Source organism: Lepidochelys kempii, chromosome 2, assembly GCF_965140285.1.
Source record: "Lepidochelys kempii isolate rLepKem1 chromosome 2, rLepKem1.hap1, whole genome shotgun sequence".
In the NCBI taxonomy this organism is placed as follows: Eukaryota; Metazoa; Chordata; order Testudines; family Cheloniidae; genus Lepidochelys; species Lepidochelys kempii.
The window spans coordinates 7,082,936-7,105,937 of NC_136381.1; the positions used below are offsets into that span (position 1 = coordinate 7,082,936).

Below are 23,002 nucleotides of genomic sequence, written 5' to 3' on the forward strand. Positions count from 1 at the left end.
AACAGCCTCAAGAATGGGAGAACCAAAGAACAAGATAACATCTGGCAGCATGGAGCTGTCAGGAATGTGCCATCTGCTGATTGATTCAGCAACAGCATGATGAAGCAGTTCCCATAGACTGGCATAGGAAGAAATTCCTATAAAAATGGACTCTAGAAAGTGAGAATTTTGGGGTCTGATTCTGCAAACCAACTTCCAGGAGCATCTGACAAGGCCCTGCTCCCTCCTCGTGTCCAGGCCACCTGGCCAGTGGCTTGGCACAAGCAACTGTAAGGCTGGTAACTATGATAACAACCTTGCAGAATCTGTCTCTGTCTGTGTGTTTGTGTGTGTGAATAAATATGAGATTGAATGGAATTTTATAGCTATAACTAACTGCTTACTATGATTCTTTCTGTATTCACAATAAATGTTGCATTTTGCCTTATTAATAAGATCCTTATTTTGCCTTTAATATGATCCTTCTGGTTTTTATTTTATTGGTATAACAGTTCTCCATGTGCTAATCATAGGCCTTTCACATAGCTGTAGTAGTGCAGGAACCATGACTGCACCTAAGGAGGATGCAGAACTCTGACTATACAGGGAGACGATTTCATATGAATAACACTCTCTACATCTATCATCTAAGGATCTCAGAGCACTTCCTACTGAATTCTTACAACACCCCTTAAGGTGGTTGGTTGTATCCTCGTGTAAATGGTGAGTAAACCGAGGCATGGCGAGGTAATGACTTTCAGCTCGGAATTCTCAGCACTTGTGAAAGTGAGGCCCTAGGGGTCCTAAAGTTAGGCTCCTCAATTGGAATCTGTATAATAAGTGGCAGCTTTCATTGTCTTTTAATGGGAGCTGCTGAAGGCTCATTGCTTCTGAAAGCCAGGCTACGTATATAGGAGCCTAAATGTGGGTTGAGGAGATACATGGTAGGCTCCCGTTTTTGAGAATTTCGGTCTGTGTGTTTAAAGCTAAAACGAGAGGTCACATTTGAAAATCCCATTGTGCGAGGCACTGTTGAATAAGAGACTGTCCCTGGCTTGAAGAGCTTGCAGTCTAAATAGACAAGACAGAGAAAAGGTAGGAGGGGGAAGAGGTACAGAGAGTGGAAGTGACTAATGTCACATGGCAAGGGAGTGGCAGAACAATGATTATAACTCCTACTCTGATGCCCTGTCCACTAGTCCAAGCTGCCTATGTGCATATTTGGTGGCTACTATCTTGGCAGAGTTTCTACAGCTTAAGCTAAAGAGTCAGGCTCAGTAGCTGGGACTGGGAAAGACTCACTTTCTCTGTGGATCGGACAAAGAGAGGGACACACAATACACATTAACCACTGCTTATGCTCAAATAAATTGGTTAGTCTCTAAGGTGCCACAAGTCCTCCTTTTCTGTTAACCACTGGGTTGCTCTCTACATGAGCTATCATCTGTGCCAGGAATTCTCTTTCTCATTTGTGGTCCTACAGAGGAGGGAAAATTACCAGAACCACGAGGGAGCTCCAATATATGGGGATGGGTACTGTAGAGAGACTAGAATGCAAAGCAAACATACTCATAAATGATGCAAACCACTCTTGAATCTGATCGATTGTCAGATTTATTTTTGTGTGTCTCCTCTTCCCTTCAGCCCATCACCAATGCCTATTTATTTTTCTTTGTCAAATCTCCTTTATTCACCATTATGTTTTCTGCTGTTTCGCTTACTGTACGTGCTATTTCATGCTTTTCATTTCATTCTTGAGTTTTCAGTTTCATTTTCCAATAAAAACACTTTTCTTCTGTACAACTTGTAGCTGTAATTTTCCTGAATGTTTTTTTTTCTGCTTCTATAGATCTGGACGTCTTCATATATATATAAATAAAAATATATATATTTGATAATATAACAAAAGAGAAGGGTGCAATAAGATATTTGAATTACAAGTGTTTTGGAGCATATCCTAACTCCATTACAGAGTTTTCTTCATTGCTATTTATTCATTCATTGTAAAATGACATTTTCGTAAAGGTTTGAAAAAAAAAAACCTGTCAAACAAACAAATCATGTTTAAAAGTGCAGAATGGGAGGAAAAATATCCTATCAGATCTGAACTCCTGCCCTATATGTGATATTAATTCACAAGAACAAACAAGATCAAACCAAACAATAATAATAAATCGGGGCCTATTAGGTTAAATGAGCTGGATATAGAATAACATTTAGCATTTTATATTTCTTTAATGTATGTAGTTTTGTTAGAATTATACCAAAAAAAAAAAAAAAGAGAGAAAGAAAGAAAACCCTAAAAATCCCATCTATTGAAGGGACTAGGCACCCTGGCCATAAATAGCAAAAATGAATCAAATAAAACAGCCAGCAGAAAACACACCCCTTTCCACCTCCATTTGATTCTTCTCAGAGCCCATAGCACTGTATGCTTTCATAGCTGGGGACAATCTGGGTCCAGACACCCCAGGGGGAGCTTGGGCTGGGGGTGCAAACCTCCAAAGAATAAGCAATTGAACCAGCTGGTTGTATACAGTGTTATTGTGGTATAAAAATATGTTGGGTAAGATCTATTGTGAAAGCTTGCAGTGTCTGAACTTGATAGTCATTGTGAGGTATGTGCATAGACTGTGGTTCTGAATTGATGTATTTGTGTAGATATAAAGCTGAGCTCATAATTTTGTGCTGCAATATTCAGCTCCACCTTACAACAGGGAGGTAGTCAGCCAAGCAGGGAGGGGATGAGGCTAGCTCCAAGCACCTAGCATTGTACATAGAGTGGCCAAGCGCTCAGGTTTTGACTGGAAAGTCCGGTCGAAAAGGGGACCTGACAGTGCCCAGTCAGATCTACTGACTGGACACCCAAAGTTCAATTACTGTGGGTAGGGGATGCGGGGAGGTGCTGGGTCATCACTCGCACCAGCACCTATTCAACTGGGGCACCTCCTACCTGCATTGGGCGCCTGCAGCTCCCAGTCCCGGCTCTGCAGGTGAGTCCCTCCTGACATGGGCGGTGTGCGGGGGGGAAAGGCAGAAGGGGGAAAGCAGCGAGCGAGCGATGAGGGGGAGTGGAGAAGAAGAATGGATGGGGGCAGGGTCTTGGGGTAAGAGGCTGAGTGGGGTGGGACCTCAAGGGAAGAGGCAGCCAGGGAAGATTCCGGCACTCCTGCTGCAGTGTCAGTTTTTTAAATATTAGCAAGTTGGCAACCCTAACTGTACAACCTAGGAAAAGACAAATGATGGACATTCGAGTTAATGGAAAGACATTGAAACTGAAAAGAAACCCCCAATCTTGGAAAATGAAGAAAAGAGGGAGTTTCCTCCACTGTGAACAACCACGAGTCTTCATGACAGGAGGAAGGGTGGGGGGAAACTTTTTAAAAGTCGGCTTGTGGCTGAGGATTTTTTATCCAGAAATCAAGGACAAGTATCTAGACAGGATGTCCCTGAAACTCTGGATCTCCTCTATGCTGGAGGTACACTGAGAAACTGTTCAGAGACAATAGGTAACTTATATTAGAAAAGAGCATTTGGCTAATAGAGATGTGGAAACCTTGAAGCTGGGCCTTTGCTTATTTTCTGTGTAACTTGTATGTCTCTGCTTTTCCTTACTGTTCATCTTTGAGTCTGTGATTTTCCTGTTAAATAAACTTATTGTTTATTTTTGCCCCAAGTAAGTCTCTGTTGCGGAATCTCTGAGAAGTGTGTGCGTGCCAAAAGGAACTGATAACTGGGGTCAGGTTTCACTCATGTGGGAGTGATGAACCAGAGGGGGAAAGTCTGTGTGTCTGGTAGTTCGGAACTTGAGGTGGCCAGATTTGGGGAGACTGGGGTTCAGAAGGGCCTTTGCAAAGAGTCACTAGGCTTCTGGAAGCCAGGGTTGCTCTTATATTTGTGTGTGATGGTGATAGCCATCCATCCATCAATAACCAGCAATCAGGAAAATGGAGTGTGATGATGATCACTATAGTGCAACGGGCAGGCTGCTGGTGAAAAGCAAAGCAGAGTGATTGGAGGAATGTTGTGGTGAAATGCAGGTTTGAGGCGCGGTGCAGCTGTTTGCATTACATCAGCTCAGGATGGCAAGCTGAGCAATGTTAAGGCCCCTGACCATGGAGTTTTGGAGGAAAACTCTTGCCAGAGAGACTGTTTCCTCCCTGTGATAATGGGAAGTGTTAAGCTGACTCTTGTCGGAGGGCAGAGTGAGCCTGTTGCCATTTAAAAGGGAATGTCCTGGTGCTGCTTGTGTCCTCCCCCCTCCAACTGTGCATGGGCTGTGGTTATAATGTGATGTTTGCGTGAGTTGCACACAGAAAGGAGCTCTTCCACTCCCTTTGTCAGCAGCAGGAGTTTGCTGGCTTCAAATTTGCTTTTCCGGTGCTTCTGCATAAACAGGATCCTACTGTACCAAGCCAGAGAGAAAAACAACCGCCCCTCGCCACCACCCCCCTTCCCCACCACACAAGCCATGGAGGTCGCAGGGGAAGCATTAGACAGTGCCAGGGGAGAGAAGCCAAACAGGTTTGCCCTAAAGTTACCTGAGGGTGTACTGACAATGCTGCTCCCATGCCTGTGTGCAGACTGGCAGGCTGCCTTGGGGAGCTGCTAATGCCAGTTAGTCTTAGCAAATGCACTATTTGAGATTGTTTTGGCCCCTGTGCCTTCCCTTGAAGATCAGACCATTGTCTTCCCCCTCTGCCCTCTCTTGTGCTACCCAAAGCCACTCTCCTTCCAGCTGAGAGGAACTGGATGGTATTTCCTCTGCATCTCAGCATCCTCACAGCCCCAGAGCCCTCAAGGGTTATGATGAAGTCCATTTGAGTGTATTACCATTGAATTCAGTGGTAACAGGACTGGGCAATGAAACACCAAGGGTTCTAATTACTTCTTTCTGGCTAGATCTCAGGGCCTGTACACATCCTTGAGCTCTCTGCTGCTTTTGAGACTAGATCATTAGATCTTTTCCAGGGTGGATTTGATTTAAATCATGATTTAAATCACTAGTCAGGAAGACTCGATTTAATCATGGATTTCTACATAAAAGTGCATTCTTTTTGGTTGTTATAACCTTAATACATATTCTTCACGACTCAGAGACAGATGTAGGTTTCATTTTTAGAAGGTACACACTATACATTTTTAAAGTGATTTATTTTGAAAACTTTTCAGATTAGTTTTACAAGTATATCAGAAAATGAATGATTGTTTGGTTATTTCATTTACCAAAGGTAATTGAAGCAGATATTTATGAAGTCATTGGAAGGTGAACTATCTTCGATTCAACAGATTAATCATTAATATTTGGAGGATTTTCTTGCCATGCTGTATTTTAAGAGGAGAACATCACCAGACAGACATTTAAATTGTTTTATTTAACTAAAACAACAACATTATGTATTCTGGATTTTTTTTCTTCAACAGCAAACATATACTCTTTTAACAAAACAAGCATATGCATTTTTGAATTTAGTTAAACATTCAAGTTTTTTAAAATCAGGTTTGTTTTTGTTAAAATTGTTTTTAACTAAAATAGTTAATGAAATATTAAAAACCAAAATACCAAAAATTAAATTGACTAGGTGAGCCAGGTCAACATGAGAAACTTAAAATATTGGCTTCTGCAGCTAACTCAGTCTTCTTCACCTTCATTTTCCGGTTTGTTCATAGTCTGGAAAAGAAAATCAAGCTTTCCTGCTTTTTCAGGTCCCAAACAATTTCTCAATTTGGAATGAATATTTGTCCAAATATTCTTTCTACACTGGCAGAAGAAGGTACTGCTGTTAAAAGTGAGATTATCACTTCAACAGTCTTTGAATCCAAGTGCTTGCTTAAGTGACTTCTACCAGTTTGCGGATGTGACTTTCTTTAAAACATCATCAGCAAACATGTATTTCTTGAATGGTTCTTATTCCCAAACTGGGTCTCTTTTACAGCCTGCTGCCACTATAGGTTTTCCCTTCTAGTGAGAGCTTGGTATGGTAGATCTCAAATCAGTGAAGGCTACACTCAGAAAGACCTCAAGACTTCTGGAATATGCTGCTCAAACGAGTCACCTACTACAGGACAGGCCTAACAAAGAAAATAACAGAACGCTACTAGCTGTCACCTTCAGCCCCAACTAAGACCCCTCCAACGCATTATCAAGGATCTACAACTTATCCTGAAGGACGACCCAACAGTCATACAAATCTTGGGAGACAGGCCAGTCCTTGCCTACAGACAGCCCCCCAACCTGAAGCAAATACTCACCAGCAACCACATACCACACGACAGAACCAGTAACCCGGGAACCTATCCTTGCAACAAGGCCCGTTGCCAACTGTGCCCACATATCTATTCAGGGGACACTGTCACAGGGCCTAATAACATCAGCCACACTATCAGAGGCTCGTTCACCTGCATATCTCCCAATGTGATATATGCCATCATGTGCCAGCAATGCCCCTCTGCCATGTACATTGGTCAAACTGGACAGTCTCTACATAAAAAAATAAATGGACACAAATCAGATGTCAAGAATTATAACATTCATAAATGAGTCGGAGAACACTTCAATCTCTCTGGTCACTCGGTTTCTGATCTCAAAGTGTCTATCCTTCAACAAAAAAACTTCGAAAACAGACTCCAATGAGAGACTGCTGAATTGGAATTAATTTGCAAATTGGATACAATTAACTTCGGTTTGAATAGAGACTGGGAACAGTTGATTCATTATAAAAAGTAACCTATTTCCCCTTGTTTATTCCTTTCTCCCTCCCCCCCTCCCCCCGCTGTTCCTCAGACGTTCTCGTTAAACCCTGGATTTGTGCTGGAAATGGCCCACCTTGATTATCATACACATTGTAAGGAGAGTGATCACTTTACATAAGCTATTACCAGCAGGAGAGTGGAGTGGGGGGAGAGAAAACCTTTTGTAGTGATAAACACTCATTTTTTCATGGTCTGTGTATATAAAAACATCTTCTGTATTTTCCACAGTATGCATCCGATGAAGTGAGCTGTAGCTCACGAAAGCTCATGCTCAAATAAATTGGTTAGTCTCTAAGGTGCCACAAGTCCTCCTGTTCTTTTTGCGAATACAGACTAACACGGCTGTTACTCTGAAAGCTGCTCAAACAGTTTCACTTTTGTTTCTATTGCCTGTCCCTCCCTTCTCACATTTATCTCCAGACTTCTTCTCCTCGTCCAGATCTATTCCGCCCCCCAAAATCTTCTATTCATTGAACTTGTTGAAACTTTGCACTTTTAGAGAGAGGTAAGGGATTGACTCTGTGTACCTAAATTTGCAGAGGGACAATAGGGTTGAGGTCTGTTATTTCTCACCCATATTTATTTATTTAAAACATTTTTGCTGTTAACAAGCATTTTATCTCTGGAGACACAAATCCACAGTTTGAGAACTGCAAAACTAAGCACCTCTGATGGTACCTTCTAGACTGAGCACTGAGTCCCATTGGGTAGATAGAAAGATTAACCTAAATCTGTACAGAAGCCCCTGGACCATCATAAGATTGGGTCCCTAATCCATGAACTATTGGAACTCATTTACAAAACTTTTCTGAAACGTTTAGATGAATATATTGTCTCATCCTATAGAATTAGAATTTATAATCCCTATTCCATGATGAGATATCTTTGACCTATAATGTATCTTAAATAAAACTCTTTTAGATAGGTTTTTTCCTCAAAAAGCATTTTATAAAAAAAATCTGATTTCAATTAAAAAAAAATCAGATTTTTTTAAAAACATCATTTATTTTTATCCACCCTGATCTTTTCCCCTTAGACCAGGGGTTCTCAACCTCTTTCTTTCTGAGCCCCCTCCCCCCCAATGCTATAAAAACTCCACGGCCCACCTATGCTACAACAACTGTTTTTCTGCATATAAAAGCCAGGGCTGGCGTTAGGGGGTAACAAGCAGGGCAGTGGCCCTGGGTCCAACGCCACAGGGGGCTCCACAAAGCTAAGTTGCTTAGGCTTTGGCTTTAGCCTCAGGTTGTGGGGTTCGGGGCTCCGGGCTTCAGCCCCATGCGGTGGAGCTTCGACTTTCTGCCCTGGGCCCCAGCAAGTTTAATGCCAGCCCTGCTTGGCACACCCCCTGAAACCTGCTAGTGACCTCCCTCCTACCCCCCCCCCCCGGGGGCCCCCGGACCCTTGGTTGAGAACCACTGCCTCAGACCATGTATCTTCTCTTTAATTCCCCCACGTTATCCTCTCCGGTTATCCTGCTTTCCTGACCACTCCCTTTAAACTGGTGATCTTCCTCTTTCCCATTGCCTGCGAGAGTACCCCCCCAGGACTCGCTGCTAGACTCTTTCCCCAGTCACATGTATTGTAGCAGCACCTACAAACCCCAACCAAGATTAGGGCACCGCTGTGCTGGGCGCCAAATATACACATAGGAAGAGACAGTCCTTGTCCTGAAGAGCCCTAAAGAGACGAGACAGGCAAAAGTGTGGGAGGAAAAATGGAGGCACAGAGAGTGGAAGTGCCAAGGTCTCCCAGCAGTTCAATGGCAGGGCCATGCCGAGGACTCAGAATTTGCTACCCAGCCATGCTGCCTTTTGTTGCGGCTGACTCAGAAAGCTGGCAGTCCAGGAATGTCGGAGTGAAACTCACCATGTCTCCTTCCCATGGCCTAATTCTCAGAGATGCTGAGCACCTCCAATTCCAGCTGAAGTCAGGGAGAGCCATTAACACTCAGCTCTTCTGGAATTCAAGTCTTCAGTCTCCAGAGCCATCCAATCCCTGCTTCCTTTCTTCTTTTTCCCCACACCCACCTCCCCATCCAAACCCTTTAAACAAACAAGGAAAAGAGGTGAGGGGTCGGGGGGGGGGGGAGGAGTGATTGCAAGAGATATTCATAACCAGGTATTGTGATCTGAATTTTAAAATCAGCTTAGCGGGAGTGTGAAGAAAAGTTGCAAGTTTTGTTGTTGTTTTTTTTTTTTTTGAGGGGGGGGATCATTTCCCACTTATATCCCTTTTAATATCTTTCCATTTTACTTTCCTTCCCTTCCCCCCCTTGCTTTAGTTATTTTCCCAATTTACTAATAATGAGGAACTGGCTATTTGACAATGGGTATTTGGACTGAGGCCTTGTCTTCACTGGGGGAAAAAAAAAAGCATGTGTGTTACTTGGAGGTAGCATCTTGAGATGAAGTCCTACTTGAGACAAGGCATGGGTAGTTGTAACTTCAATGTAGCTAGGCAAGGTGGTCAACCCTATACCCATTCTATCCCCCACTTGGGGTTGACTTCAACCAGCTACATCAAGATAAATTTAAAACTGCCAGGCATTGTCTCCACTAGGATTTTACATCAAGGTAGCTAACTTTTTTTTTTTTTTTTGCAGTGAAAACAAACTGAATTGATGTTTGGGAGCTGATTGGTAGCGTCTCTTTTGTCCTACATTTCTTCCATTTCCTTTGTGGAGTCTGAGATTTTAGTGACTTTTTTTGTAAAGCACTTATTGGTCAAGTCTTGGTGTTTTATCTCTTTTGTGACTCAGACCCATTGGTGCGGTGTTAGTTTTTCCCTCCATATTAATGCATTGCTTCCCTTGACGCTATCAGGTGCTGTCTGGGCATATCAGGGGGAGAATAAATCCCTAAGCATGCAGCTAACAAACCTGAAGTAGAACCTCGGGTAGCCAGCTGAGATGAGGCTTTTCATCTTCTCCAGTTTATAATTGACAACCTGTTCCTTTTCTGTAACTCTTGGCATGACTGGCAGGTACGGTTTGCTCAGTATAGTGTTAGCGTGTATGTTTGTTTTGAAGAATGGAATCTGTCTCTTTGAAGTGAGCTGTAGCTCACGAAAGCTTATGCTCAAATAAATTTGTTAGTTCCTAAGGTGCCACAAGTACTCCTTTTCTTTTTGCAAATACAGACTAACACAGCTGCTACTCTGAAACCTGTCTCTTTGAGTCTGTCTGTGTGATCTTGGGCTTCTTTTGGACACACACAACCAAATAAATAAATTAATTAAATAAATTGCACTCATCATAAGTTGTTTTAAACTAGTGGCTGACTGATAAGGAGTTTGCCTCTTTACGCTACCTTGTTTTGTCAGCAGTCTTTCCTGTGTCCCTCATAAACTTTTTGATGAAAGAGACTTTGAGATAGAAACTCCTTTGACAGCAAAGCACTTATAAGGAGAAGATCAATCCAGTCATCTAGACCCTCTCTTCCTCCTTCCCTGATTGATGTGGGATTGTTCTCTACAATGTATTAGAATATTATCCGGAGCTTAGTTGAATTTATTATTGAGTAACTCAGGTGCTGGGTTCTTTCATCAATTCTCTTGGGCGAATATTTCACATTCTAAAAGATTCTGCTATCTCACTCAAATTCACATTTACTTTCTACACATTACATTTTCGTGGATCATCCTCGCAATTCCTCTCCCTCCTGCATCTTCATACCTTTTCAAATAACTGCCGAGAGTTATCATATCCAAATTATTTGAGTTTTGGCCAGACTATACTGCACATATTTCTTTCAATCCTTCCTGATAAATGGATGGGTGTCTTAAAAAAAAAAAAAGGTTTAGATCATTTTTTCCTTCTAGTTTGCAAAACTGTTTGGTTTCTTGCCTGTGGACATTTTGTGTTACCATAATTTCAAATACCTGCTTGCATGATTGACAGGGAGCATCAGTGCTTGCTTTTGCCACTTGTTGGTCACAAAAATATTTTTAAAAAATGTGCCACTTTCATGAAAAAAATGTTTTTGTATTAATCAGTAGCATTTGAAACAAAGGCAGTCCAAGCCCTGCATTATCTCATGATGGCAGGAGAAGAACTTCCAGTTCTAATACAGCCGCTGTGAAATGAGGTGGGGATCTTACTAGGGTTCGTAGGGTAACTTTGAAAAAGGTTTGGGACTCCTGGTGAATAATCAGCTGTCATGAGCCCCCAGTGTGATGCTGCGGCCAAAAGGGCTAATGTGATCCTGGGATGCATAAAGAGGGGAATCTCAAGGAGGAGTAGAGAGGTTATTTTACCTCTGTAAGCTCTCTGGGGCAGGGACTGCTATTTCTTGTGTTTATACAGGGCCTAGCCTAGCACAGTGGGTTGATCTGGTTGAAGCATCCAGGCATTGACACTCTTAATGTTCTATAAAGGTCAGAACTTGAACTGGGGGAGGGAGGATGTCATGTATTGTACAGTCCTGTGTGCCTTTGAGAACCGAGAGCATTGGAAAATCCTATTACTCTGCTTTGTTACATTATTTCAGCAATGGTATATTTTTCTTTATTCGAAGTACAAGCACTTTACTTCACACCAGTCTCTACTGTGATTGGGGCCGTGAGGAAATGGGGGAAAGGATTTGAAAAATCACTTCTTACCACTCATTCATTTAAAAACTGGCCAGGCCACCGCCCACTAGGGAATGCACTACGTAAAGAACGCTCCTTTGGCTGAGGGAGGGGAAAAAACGTTGCTCGGTGTTTTTATTCCCCTTCTTCCACTCTCTCTGATCAGCACTTGTCTACACTGACAATGCGTCGACCTAAGTATGTCAGCCTAACCACTGGTTTCAGAGTAACAGCCGTGTTAGTCTGTATTCGCAAAAAGAAAAGGAGTACTTGTGGCACCTTAGAGACTAACCAATTTATTTGAGCATAAGCTTTCGTGAGCTACAGCTCACTTCATCGGATGCATACTGTGGAAAGTGTAGAAGATCTTTTTATATACACACAAAGCATGAAAAAATACCTCCTCCCACCCCACTATGCCTAACCTCTATGCCTCTTGCAGTGGAAGTTTTATTAAGCTGGCGTAGTGGGTGACTTACAGCCGTATGAGTGACATTTTAGTGTAGACATTTACAGAGTTAGCTTGACGTAAACTACCTTGTGTTGACCTAACTCTGTAGTGTAGACCAGGCCTTAGAGAAATCCAGATTAGGGTTGCCAGGTGTCCAGTTTTCAACCGGAATGCCTGGTCAAAAAGGGACCCTGGTGGCTCTGGTCAGCACCGCTGACTGGGTCATTAAAAATCCAGTGGCGGGGCTGGCAGGCTCCCTACCTTGCTCTGCACGGCTCCCCGAAAGCGGTGACATGTCCCTCAGCTCCTAGGCGGAGGCATGGCCAAGGAACCATGGCCAAAGGGAGCTGCAGGGGCGGCACCTGCAGGCAGAGGCAGCCTGCAGAGATGCCTGGTCATGCCTGGGACATGTCACAGCTTCTGGGGAGCCCTCCGAGGTAAGCGCCGCCTGGAGTCCTCACCTGCTTCCACATCCCAATCCCCTACTCCAGCCCTGAGCCCCCTCCCACATTCTAACTCCCTTCCAGAGCCCTCACCCCCTCTTGCACCCCAACTCCCTGCCCCAGCCCTGAGTCCCTTCCGCACCCTGAACCTCTCATTTCTGTTGCCACCCAGGAGCCTGCAACCCTAGCCCAGAGTCTGTACCCCCTCCCACACCCCAATTCCCTGCCTCAGCCGAGAGCCTCCTCTCACACTTCAAACCTCTTGGCTCCACCCCCCAGCCTGGAGCCCCCTCCTGCACCCCAAACCCTTCATCTCTGGTCCCCCTAAAACCCGCACCCCAACCCCCTGCCCGGTGAAAATGAGCAAGTGGGTGAAGGTGGAGGAGAGTGAGCGACAGAGGGAAGGGGAATAGAGTGAGCGGGGGCGGAGCCTTGGAGAAGAAGCAGGGCAGGGGCGGGACAAGGGTGTTTGGTTTTGTGTGATTAGAAAGTTGGCCACCCTAATCCAGATTGAAAAGATATACGTGGGGAGAGAAGTGATCAGAGCAATTATTCACTGGTTGAAGAGGTCTCTTCTTTTCCTCCCTTTATTGTCCATCATAATGAATTTGCTTTTCCCTACTAGTTAAGATCTTCTCTGAGATATGGTAGTGTTAGATTGACTCCTTTTAATGATCTCCAATTAATTAATTAACTCCTTTTACTTATTATATTCTATTTAGAGGGACCTTTCAGATCCTTTGCATTTCATAAAGGATGTTGTTGTTTTTGAATCCTGACTGAACTGCATGCTTTTAAAAATTTGTTTCTGTCTCTGTCATCCTTTGCGCTAATTTACACTCCAGTCAGTCTGGGGCACGTGGTGGTGGGAGGAATAGTTCAGGGAACATTAAAGCATGTTAAAAACCATGAAAACATAAGAAAGAAAATTGTGGCACGGGGTGTGTGTGTGTTAAAAAAACAGTTTTGTGAGTGTCATAATGCACAGACCTCTAGGGGTCTGAATTAATCAGAAGGTTTAAATTAGGAATGGATTTGGCTTTAGGAGCCAGGTTGTCATCTTGTTTTCTGATCTCTGTTCCGCTGCTGACTCACTACGTAGCCTTGGTCAAGCCACTTCACCTTGTCTGTAAAATGGGGCTAATATTTTATTCTTTACTTCACAGGTGGGTTCCGTTTCAATGCCCAACCAGGGACTTGGGTGCGGCTGGGCTGCTAGGCTCGATCCATGGCTTTAAAACGTCAATGTGTTATGTACCATGGTGGGATGCGTTCTCAGTGACCGGCTCTCTGTCCGTTAATTTAGAGACGTAAATAAGAAAATCTGTACTTGTGATCTGAGGTTCCAATAAAAGGTCTCTGCTGGGTGAATTAAAGAATGGCTGTAGGAGCACATCTGGCAGAGAGAAGGGAGAAATGCTGGAATAGACCTGATTCTGTCCAGAAGAGGGTGGTATCGAGCACAAGCTCACCCTCGTCTTCTCTTTCCTCTTCCCAAGGAAGGGTTTGTACATAAGATCAGTGGCTGTAAGCATTAGCTGGATGCCGTCTTTCTGACATGTTGTGTGGAGATCTGTCAGTAAATGTTGCTACTTTATCATTCTGACAGGTCTTTGAATGTGTGTGCGTTTTTGGCATCCAGGCAAGGGAATAAGAAGTCAGACTCACAAAAATTAGGGATAAAAATGGTCTCTGTCACTTGTTTGCCTGCAGAAAGTTCTTTGGTGCCTTTGTCTTGACCAGCATTAAACGACTCCAGTGACGACACTTGCATCTGGGAGGGGGAAGACTATGTCACAGTCTAAATGATTTCACCCTTAGGGAATCTTACCTGTTCATCTCTATCTTTTCTTTGCTCAGTTTCACCCTCCTTGAACCATATTTAGCCACTCTTCTCGCTCCTCCTTCCATTAGTTGTTAGATAATAATAACCATTCTGTTATCCTTCACGGCCTCCAAAACGTTTTACAAGCACAAACTAATTCACAGCTAGGGTCAGTGAGTGGCATTATCGCCTTATTCTCAGTAGGGAATCTGAAGGGAAAAGGTTAAGGGAGTTGTTCTTGGCTTCACTGTAAATCGTTGCTGGAGCACTTCAGAATTCTCGTGTCCACATTGCCATGTTTTTCTGTTGGACCAGGCTACTACTACGTTAGCCATCTCCAAGAAGCGTTTCTAGAGAGGCTGCCCATGAGTATCCCTGTTGGTACAGACCAGTGCTTGAAGAGCTTCTCAGAAACCTTGCACTTGCAATTACAGGGTCTTCCTGTGAGCAGTAGGAATGGGGGGTTTAGAGAACAGTATGTTTAGTGGTGGGAGCAGAACATCTAGATGTAGTAATCCATGATTCTGTCATTTTAAACAGACTGTCTGCCAGGTGCCTCCTTCCCACAAAGTGGGATTCCCAAATTTAACTGTGGTCCTAGCATCTGTGTGCCTGTCTCTGCAATATCTTCCTTACTGGCTCCTTTATCCTGTTGATATCCGATGCCAATGCACACACAGTGATTGTATCTATTAATTTGAACAAGTGTAACACCCCTGTCTCTGTTTATGTCTGCATATGGATCATCCAAAGTTAATAGCTTTGCTCCGGCTACACAGGAGAAAATTACAGAGCCTGATTCCCAACCCCTTCTTCCCTCCTTCCTGTTCGTGTACAGCAGCTTTGCATTAATATTCATAATCCATAACCAGCGAAAAGGAAGATGAAGCCTGGATTCCTGAACTGACTTGAAATTTAATTTTGCTGTTCACTGAAATATGTAATACTTCTGTTTTTGCTTCGTGCATTGATAGATTAAGACTGTTCTACTGTTCATGCAGGGTTCACAAAAAACAGACAGCATGGCATGAAATGGCAAAGAGAAGACGGCACTACAAAAACCCAACTGATTCACCCAGGCGACGGCTCAGTGCAGCAATGGTGGGAACATTTTGGTAATAAAGTATCTCTCTTCCTCTGCCATTTTCTCCTTAGAGTAAGAGAAGGGGTGTTTGCCCATTAGCTAGGCTTCAGTTAAAACAGAATGTCACACCATGGCCAAGTGAACTGATAATGCCTTTCATGAGCATATATCAAAATTGTTTTATTACCATTATCTAAGCCTCACGGCCCTTGCAGCCTTGTTGGTTGGTGTGGCCTAGAAGAGAAGCAATGGAAACCAGTGTTTAGATGCTGGTGGTTTCAGACTCCAGAAGCATTTTCAGTATGTTGCAGAAAAGGTGATGGATTACTCCTTTATTCCCCGAGATCTACTCCTCCTCCCTTCCTGTTGGGCCATACTATTGAGCTGGCCACCAAAGTATCTGAAAAACCTAACTGCTCCTATGAGGAAAAAAATCTTGTTCCCAGGAATAGACCTTATAACCTCTGTATCCCACCTGCTTATTGTGTCATGATGCTATCCCTGGGAACCCAGCTTCTCCATTGCACCTAGTCCGTGAAACTTTTGTGATGTCACTGATGGAGGACGTCTTCTGGTCACCACACATGGCTACTCTTGCTTCTCTGGAGTTGAATTAGTCAGCAGTGGGGTCTGCAAGCCAGTGATAGCCAAGCTAAGCAAAATACATTCAGTGCACGGAGTCCTTGCAGTCATCAAAGGCGTGGTCTACCCTGTATATCTCAGTACTCCACAGCGACTTCAGTACCTACCCCATTAGCCTCTCCACCTGAGCCGAACTACCCTGCTCCTGAGAAGCATGTGCAATGGTAGCCACAATGAGCAGATCAAAGGCTGCCAATTACTTTGGAGGACTTAATTCCTGGAAGAGATGTTTCCATGTTTGGAAAAAACGAAGGATGTAATGTCCCGAAAGGAGCCTCGCCATGTTTCTGACGAGGTCTTTGGAACAACAAAAGAAGCTGCTTCCCTCAGAGAATCTATGCTGGGTTTTACTTTGAGCCCAGTGCATGCTGATTTAGGATTTCGGGTATCTGCACAGTGCTGACTAAACCCCCAGGCAAAGCAGCCATGATCAAGTGTCTGTGCTTTGAATCAAGGAGTTCCCAGTCACCTGGGACAGCCCATGGATCTTACCCTTCCCTCTAGAATCTCCTGAAGATCAAACTGTTTTGTATAGAGTTCTAGCTATAAAGAGTACACCCCAGTCTCTCTTCGGGTGTATTGTTCTAAGTTCTGGGGCAATTTGTGCTAGAGACTGTAGGCTCATTAGGGCTTGGTTACTTCAGCACATCTGGCTGCTTGGATAGCCATGCACAACTGTGCCAGAGGAAGAATTACGGATGTTGACAGCTGGTGGCCTTGGCAAGAGATTAGCCAAGGCCACTTGATCAGCCAGTGGAGACTTTGAGAGGAGAATTCCAGTCTATAACAAGGTTGAGGCACCTTGGTGGAACAGTGTTGATGGGGAGTCTTGCAGCATCTCTGTCTTTGCCATGGAGACATAGCACTACTTCCATCTCCAAGCACCTTTCACCAGCATTGAAATTAACTTGGAAACCAAAGTGGGGATGGGGGCGGAAATACACAGTCTTATCTGGCTACCTGCTCACTCTGTCCCAATACACTTGGGACACCAGCTCTGGATAACTGCACTGAGCAGTCACTTCCTGCAGGTAATTTTGAAGCTTTTAAACATATTGCTTCCTAAACTTGCCTTGTACTAAGCCACCAGAGAACAGAATGTTAATATTGCAAACACCACAAAAGAACTAAAAGCATAAATTAGCTCAAAGACACTTTTTTTTTAAAAGTAATCTCCTTACAGCTATTCTGATTGACCTCTGACACATTCGGTATGAAGCTCATCAAGAGTATAGGGATTCGTGCAATTATATCAACTCAGTGTTAAACCCAGTGATTTTTAGAAATACTCCGACGATAGAGCTTGTTCAGAAGTTCAGGATCTCGGAGGAAAAAGAGTGGCATCTCTCCAGGTGATGTTCCAGAACGATATAGTTTTTTAAATAATTGAATAAATCCCTGAAAACAAAAGCCTGGAAAGTGACATGACTCCAGCATAATTGACAGATTGGAGCCTGGAGAGCAAACCATTTGGAAAGGACTTGGCATTAATATTAATATTATGCAAATATATGTGGTATATCTCACCAGTGATCTAAAAGCATTTCAGGGTTAGTAAGTTTAGCCTCACAGCATCCTTGCAAGGCAGGTCAGTGTAATTCTATCCATGTTACAGGTGAGAAAACAGATTTAGGTGTTAAGGTCAAGATTTTCAGAAAATGCTCAGCTATCCCCTTTTGAAAATGGTTTGTGGTCTGGAAAATAGGCCTTATAATGAGAACCTAAAGAGGATCAATCTATTTAGTTTATCCAAGAGGACGTTAAGAGACAGTGTGATCAGTCTGTCACCTACATAGGGGACATGTATCTTGGCTTTTCAATCTAGGAGGCAAAAGTATAGTAAAACCCAAAGGCTGGAAATGGAAGTTTGCACAGTTCAAACTGGTAGTAAGATGCAATGTTTTAACTGTGTGGAACAGCTCACCAAAGGATGTGGTTTATTCTTCTTCACTTGGAATCAAAATGGATGCCTTTCCAAAAGATATGCTCTAGTTCAACTAAAGGCTGTAGAGTCTGATGCAGGGATTAGAGCGTGAAATTCTCTGGCCTGTGTTATATAGGTACACTAGATGGTCCCAGTGGTTCCTTTTGGTTTAAAATCCTATGAAGAAGAGTGTCAAGTTGGTCAACCAAAAACGGAGGCAACCATTGTCACAAGTCACTTCTGAAAACCTTGGTGTAAGGGACTTGCCCATAGGTTTTACAGCAAGCCTTTAGCAGAGGTGGGAACAGAACTCCTAGGCTGTTGCTCTAATCACTGCACATATTCAAGGATTAAAATAATTCTAATCCTGAGGTGTGTTTGAGAAATAAAGAGGGACCTAGTTCTGGTACTTTTTGTTGTGGCCCTGCCGTTCCCCAGGGAGGAGAGATGCTAATGGAGGAACTCACGGCAATAAAGTGAATCCATAAATAGAGCTCGAGGTTCTTCATGGATGGGAAATTGGTAACTTACCCCAGAGGAACAGCCTGTGTAGATGGGTGAAGGTAACAGTATTGCTCATCCTAAGTTTCCAAAAATCATGAATCAGGATCCCCCAAATCCCAAAATTTTAAATAAGAAATTGTGATTATTTTCATTTGTCTTCTGGTTTTGAGCCGGTAGGATTCACATTTTCAAACTTTTCTCCACAACTGTGAGGGCTAAAAACGTATATTAAAAATAATAATAAAAAAAGAAACAAACAAACCTGAGATCCTGTCAGGATCACATGACTCAGGAGGCAGGAGCTTTAAGAAAAAGAGCAAATGTCACAAAACTCACTGAGGGTTCCCAAGACTGAGAGAACACCATAGTCTGGGATTAACATCACTCGATGGAGACACTTATGTGGGACTAGATTGAATGAAGCTGCTCTGGGAGCTGTAAATTCCACTTTCCTGTGCCTGCTAAGCCCCCTCTAGTAGACCTCTCTTGTGGGTCTCAGGCAGGGACTCTTGCTGCGCTGGGTAAGAGCTCTGGCAATTGGAGTGGCTAATGGTAAGTAAGATGCTCCATCAACATGTTCTAAGGCCACACCTCCTTTCTTGTTAGTGCCACCCACCATTTGGGCGGCAGTAGCCTCCTTTGATCACCCTCAAAGGGAACGTTGTGGCCCCTTTACACCAATTCAGCCCGCCTTGGTGGACTTTCCATCGCTGGAAACCGACCTTGTGTCTTTTGGTGGCCTCGCTTTGAAGTGAAGCTAGCTTTTGAGTGATATGCAGCGCAGAACAAGCTAACGCCCCGATCCTGGAATGGGATCTTTGCAGGCAGAGACTGGTTGTGTGCAGGCCCAGGAATCTGCCCACACAGATCTGATGGCAGGATCAGGCCCTAATAATTCAAGAACAAGCCAGAGTCCTCAGCTTTTGATTCCCCGTGATGCGAGCAGGGAAGCTGTAGCTTTTCTGGACTCCTCCTGTGCCCTTTTGTCTGCATCTCACCTGTCTAGATGATGACTCTGCCTGTCCCATCAGAGAGTGCTGGGCTGACCTAACCTAATGGGAAGATAATTTAGTATTTAGTCCGTGGTTTACAGCTCCCTTTTCATTAGCTGTATGTGAGTGAGTGGTTTGTCTGCCACACGTGGCCTGTGCACCAGGGGTGACTGCAGTCTCTCTCCTCTTTGACCCATTAGGCCCATATACAATCTCCGCTAACTCAAGATTTCCAGAGCTGTATCCACTCCCAAGCAGATGGTGTCTGTTGCTTCCCAGCCCCCAACACATCATCAGGGAAACTTTGGGTCTGGTCCATTAGGCAACACAGTCTCTCAGTTTGCATTAATAACGCAATTCAGAATAAAGTTGTGCTGTGTCTTGGAAGGATAAATAGCAGAGGAATTAGGAGGTGTAATTGGGTGTCTCATTCTCCACATCACCTGTTTCTTTACCCAGGGCCACACAATCGGGGGTGGGGATCGGATGGCAGAGCAAAGCGTTTAACACAAGTTCTCACTCCTAGACTGTGTCTCTGAAGATCAGAGCCCTCAGGCTTGGTCTCCTCTTGCTCCTCTCATGACTCCTTTTCCTCTAGAATTCCTGCCTCCCTTTCCTAATCACATTCCCAGCTGGAGGGCAGGGCGATCCTAGGACTTTGCTTCTGTTCAAAAGGGAGGAAGTGATGATCCAGTAGTTAGGCTATAGAGTTCAGGGCCAGAAGTCTGACTGCCTTTATATCACAGGCCGCCAACACCACTCAGCACCTGCTCCCTAAACCCAACAGCTATTACAGCTCACAGGAGACTAGACTGCTATATGCCACAGGGAGAGAACAGGAGGGACCGAGGTGCACCAATGCCCGAGGCCCCCTCAAAGTCAGGGAAATGATGAAGTGAGATATACCCAGATAATCCTGGTAAGTGATGCACACCCACATGCTGTGGAGGAAGCTGGACCCCTCCCCCCACTCCCGGTCACTGCTAATCTGACTTGGTGGGAAATTCCTTTCTGACCCCCCACACGGCGATCTATTAGACCCTGAGCATGTGAGCAAGAACCAGCCAGCCAAGCCCCTGAGAGAGAGAGAGAAAGCTCAGTGCCACCTGAAAGCACTGGCCCTCCCCATCCAATGTCCGATCTCCAGCCATGGCCGTCCCTGATCCTTCAGAGGAAGGAAACAAAAATACAAAACCAAACCAAAAACCCTCCCAGAAAACGTGCATGGGGAAGGAATAATCCCTTCCTGACCCCTGCCAGTGGTCAGCTGGAACCCTGGAGCATGAACTTTCGGAACATAAGACAGAAACCAGAGGGCTGCTGAGCCCTGCCCCCACCATCACAAGGAACCCTATCATACAGTCACACTCATCAGTTTCTCCATCTCGCTCTCAAAACTAATTAAGTTGTTTTCTCCCCCAGCTCCTTTTGGGAGGCTGTTCCAGAACCTCACCCCTCTGAGGGTTAGAAACCTTCTTCTAATTTCCAGCCTGAATTTGTTTGTGGCCAGTTTATCCCCATTTGTACTTGTGCCAGCATTGTCCTTCAGTTTAAATAGCTCTGCACTCTCCCTGGTGCTTACCCCCCGATGTATTTATAGAGGGCAGCCAGATCTGCTCTCGGCCTTCTTTCTGCCTGGCTAAGCAAGTCGAGCTCTTCCAGTCTCCTCTCATAGGACAGGTCCTCCGTTCCCCGACCATCCTCAGAGCTCGTCTCGCCCCCTGTTCCAGTTTGAGTTCATCTTTCTTGACCAGAATTGCACACAGTATTCCAGGTGAGGTCTCACCAGAGCCTTGTGCAATGGCATTAATACTCTGTCTCTGTCCCTGCTGGAAATGCATCTCCTGATACATCCTAGAATCACATTTGCTTTTTCACAATCGTATCACATTGCTGGCTCATAGTCATCCTCTGACTGAGCCTCACATCCAAGTCTCCATCCTTCTCTTCGCTTCTAAGTGATGAACCCCCAGCTTGTAGCAAAAATTCTTAATATTAGACCCTAAGTGCATGACCTTACTTTGTACTATTTCTGTCACTAGCCTGGGACTCAGAAGACCTGAGTTCAGTTACCTGCTCTGCCACAGACTTCCCGTGTGATTTTGGGCCAATCACTTCGTCTTTCTGTGCCTCCGTTCCCCCCATCTGTACAATGGGGATAACAATCCTTCCCTGGCTCACAGAGGAGTTGGGAGGATAAGTAGATTAAAGATCATGAGGAGCTCAGATACTGCAGTAATGGGGGTTGTAAGTAAAGCTACATTTTAGCAGAGGTATTTTTATTGAAAGTCACAGACGGGATGCAGGAAATAAACAAATCATGGAAATGTACACAGGACTGGCATTAGGGGGTAGCAATCAGGGCGATTGCCTGGGGACCCCCGCCACAGGGGGCCCTGTGAAGCTAAGTTATAGGTGGCGGGGCTGAATTAGTGAAATTTTGAGGAAGTCACAGAAGTCTCGTAAAATCACAGAATCTGTGACGGATTTTAGCCTTAGTTATAAGTAAGGCTACGAGTCTGTCACAGATTCTGTGGCTTTACTGGACCTCTGTGACTTCTTCAGCTTCAGCGCACCGTAGCAGCGGGGCTGGAGCAGGCTATCTGCCCCCCGCCCAGGAGCAGTGGCCTGGGGCTGACAGTCAGCCCCATCTCCCGAAGCAGTGACCCAGGGCCAGCAGTCAGCCCCTGGGGCTGGAGCATCGACCACCACCACTGGAGTAGTGGCCTGGGGCCAGGTCAGCCCCCAGAGCCAGTGGTTAGCTCCTGCTGCCGGAGCATTGGCCCAGCGCCGGTGGTCCCAGCGGTCAGCCCCCATCGCCAGAGCAGGGGCCAGTGGTCAGCCCCCAGGCTGGTCAGCAGCTGCCCAGAGCCAGCAGTCAGCCCCTGCTGCAGGAGCAGCAGTCCTAGGCTGCCGGAGCAGAGGCTGCCACTGCTGGGTTGCCCCCAGGGGCCGCCAGAGCAGCGAAGTAGCATCCAGGGCTAGAGCAGTGGCCGGTGGGGGTCCCACTTTTAGGTGTCCCCCCCCCCGTGTCTTTAGTAAAAGTCGTGGACAGATCGTGAGGTTCCGTGATTTTTTTTTTTTTATTGCCCATGACTTGTCTGCGACTTTTACTAAAAATACCCATGACAAAATCTTGGTTGTAAGTATCTAGATAGAAGTGTTGTCTTGTGAGTCCTAGCTCCGGTTCCCAGCTCTGTCACTGTGTGCTGCAGTTTTACTCAGCTGAAAACGTACCTACTTCATGGGGATGTTGAGGCCTAATTAATGTTTGTACCGTGTATTGAGATCCTCAGCTGAATGACACTAGAGCGGTGTGAGGAACTGTATTTATTGTTCTCTATTAGTTATGCTTTTTGTATTGGTTCGTGCCTTTTGATTCCTGTACTCAGTTTCTTTTTCACTGTAGCTTCTCTTGTCTGGCTTCTCGGAGCTGAATCTCCCTCTAGGGCTATTCCAGCTTCGCTCCTGGGGGCCAAGTGTACGGGAGGCTGGTTCTGCCGCAAGGCCTAGGAATCTCGTGGCACATCCCCTCTGTGCAGAAATGCCGCTCAGCTGGTGGATGAGATCTGCAGCTTGACAGGGAACTGGAGTGCAAATGGGAGTCGATTAGCTCTTAGCTTTTTTTTTTTTTTTCTTGAGGCAGAGATAAATTGCCCTGCTCTCCGTTTGTGTGGCATTTGCTCCAGTCGGAAAAGGGCAGTAAGTGGCTCCCCTGGGATGTCACAGATTCCATTGCCCATACTAACGGCAGCAGTAATTTTGCCTGGTGTCGTGTAGCTTCAAAATAAAAATGTGCAGCAGCTGCCTGTGGCCAAAGTCCAAGTGGAGGT

At 44.9% G+C, this 23,002-nt stretch overlaps 1 protein-coding gene across 12 annotated transcripts in view; it reads left to right on the forward strand.

Annotated features, from left to right (window-relative positions):
- Positions 1 to 23,002, forward strand: part of TSNARE1 (t-SNARE domain containing 1) — a 693,119-nt gene that overhangs the window by 151,161 nt on the left and 518,956 nt on the right. For 2 of the 12 annotated variants that reach the window (XM_073329989.2, XM_073329992.2), the window contains one exon: positions 15,025 to 15,124. The exons of 9 other annotated variants lie outside the window; for them this stretch is intronic. The gene's annotated coding sequence lies outside the window, so the exon portion shown is untranslated. Of the gene's footprint in view, positions 1 to 15,024; positions 15,139 to 23,002 lie in introns of all 12 variants that reach the window. One more of the 12 variants, XM_078851414.1, reaches the window with a different exon arrangement.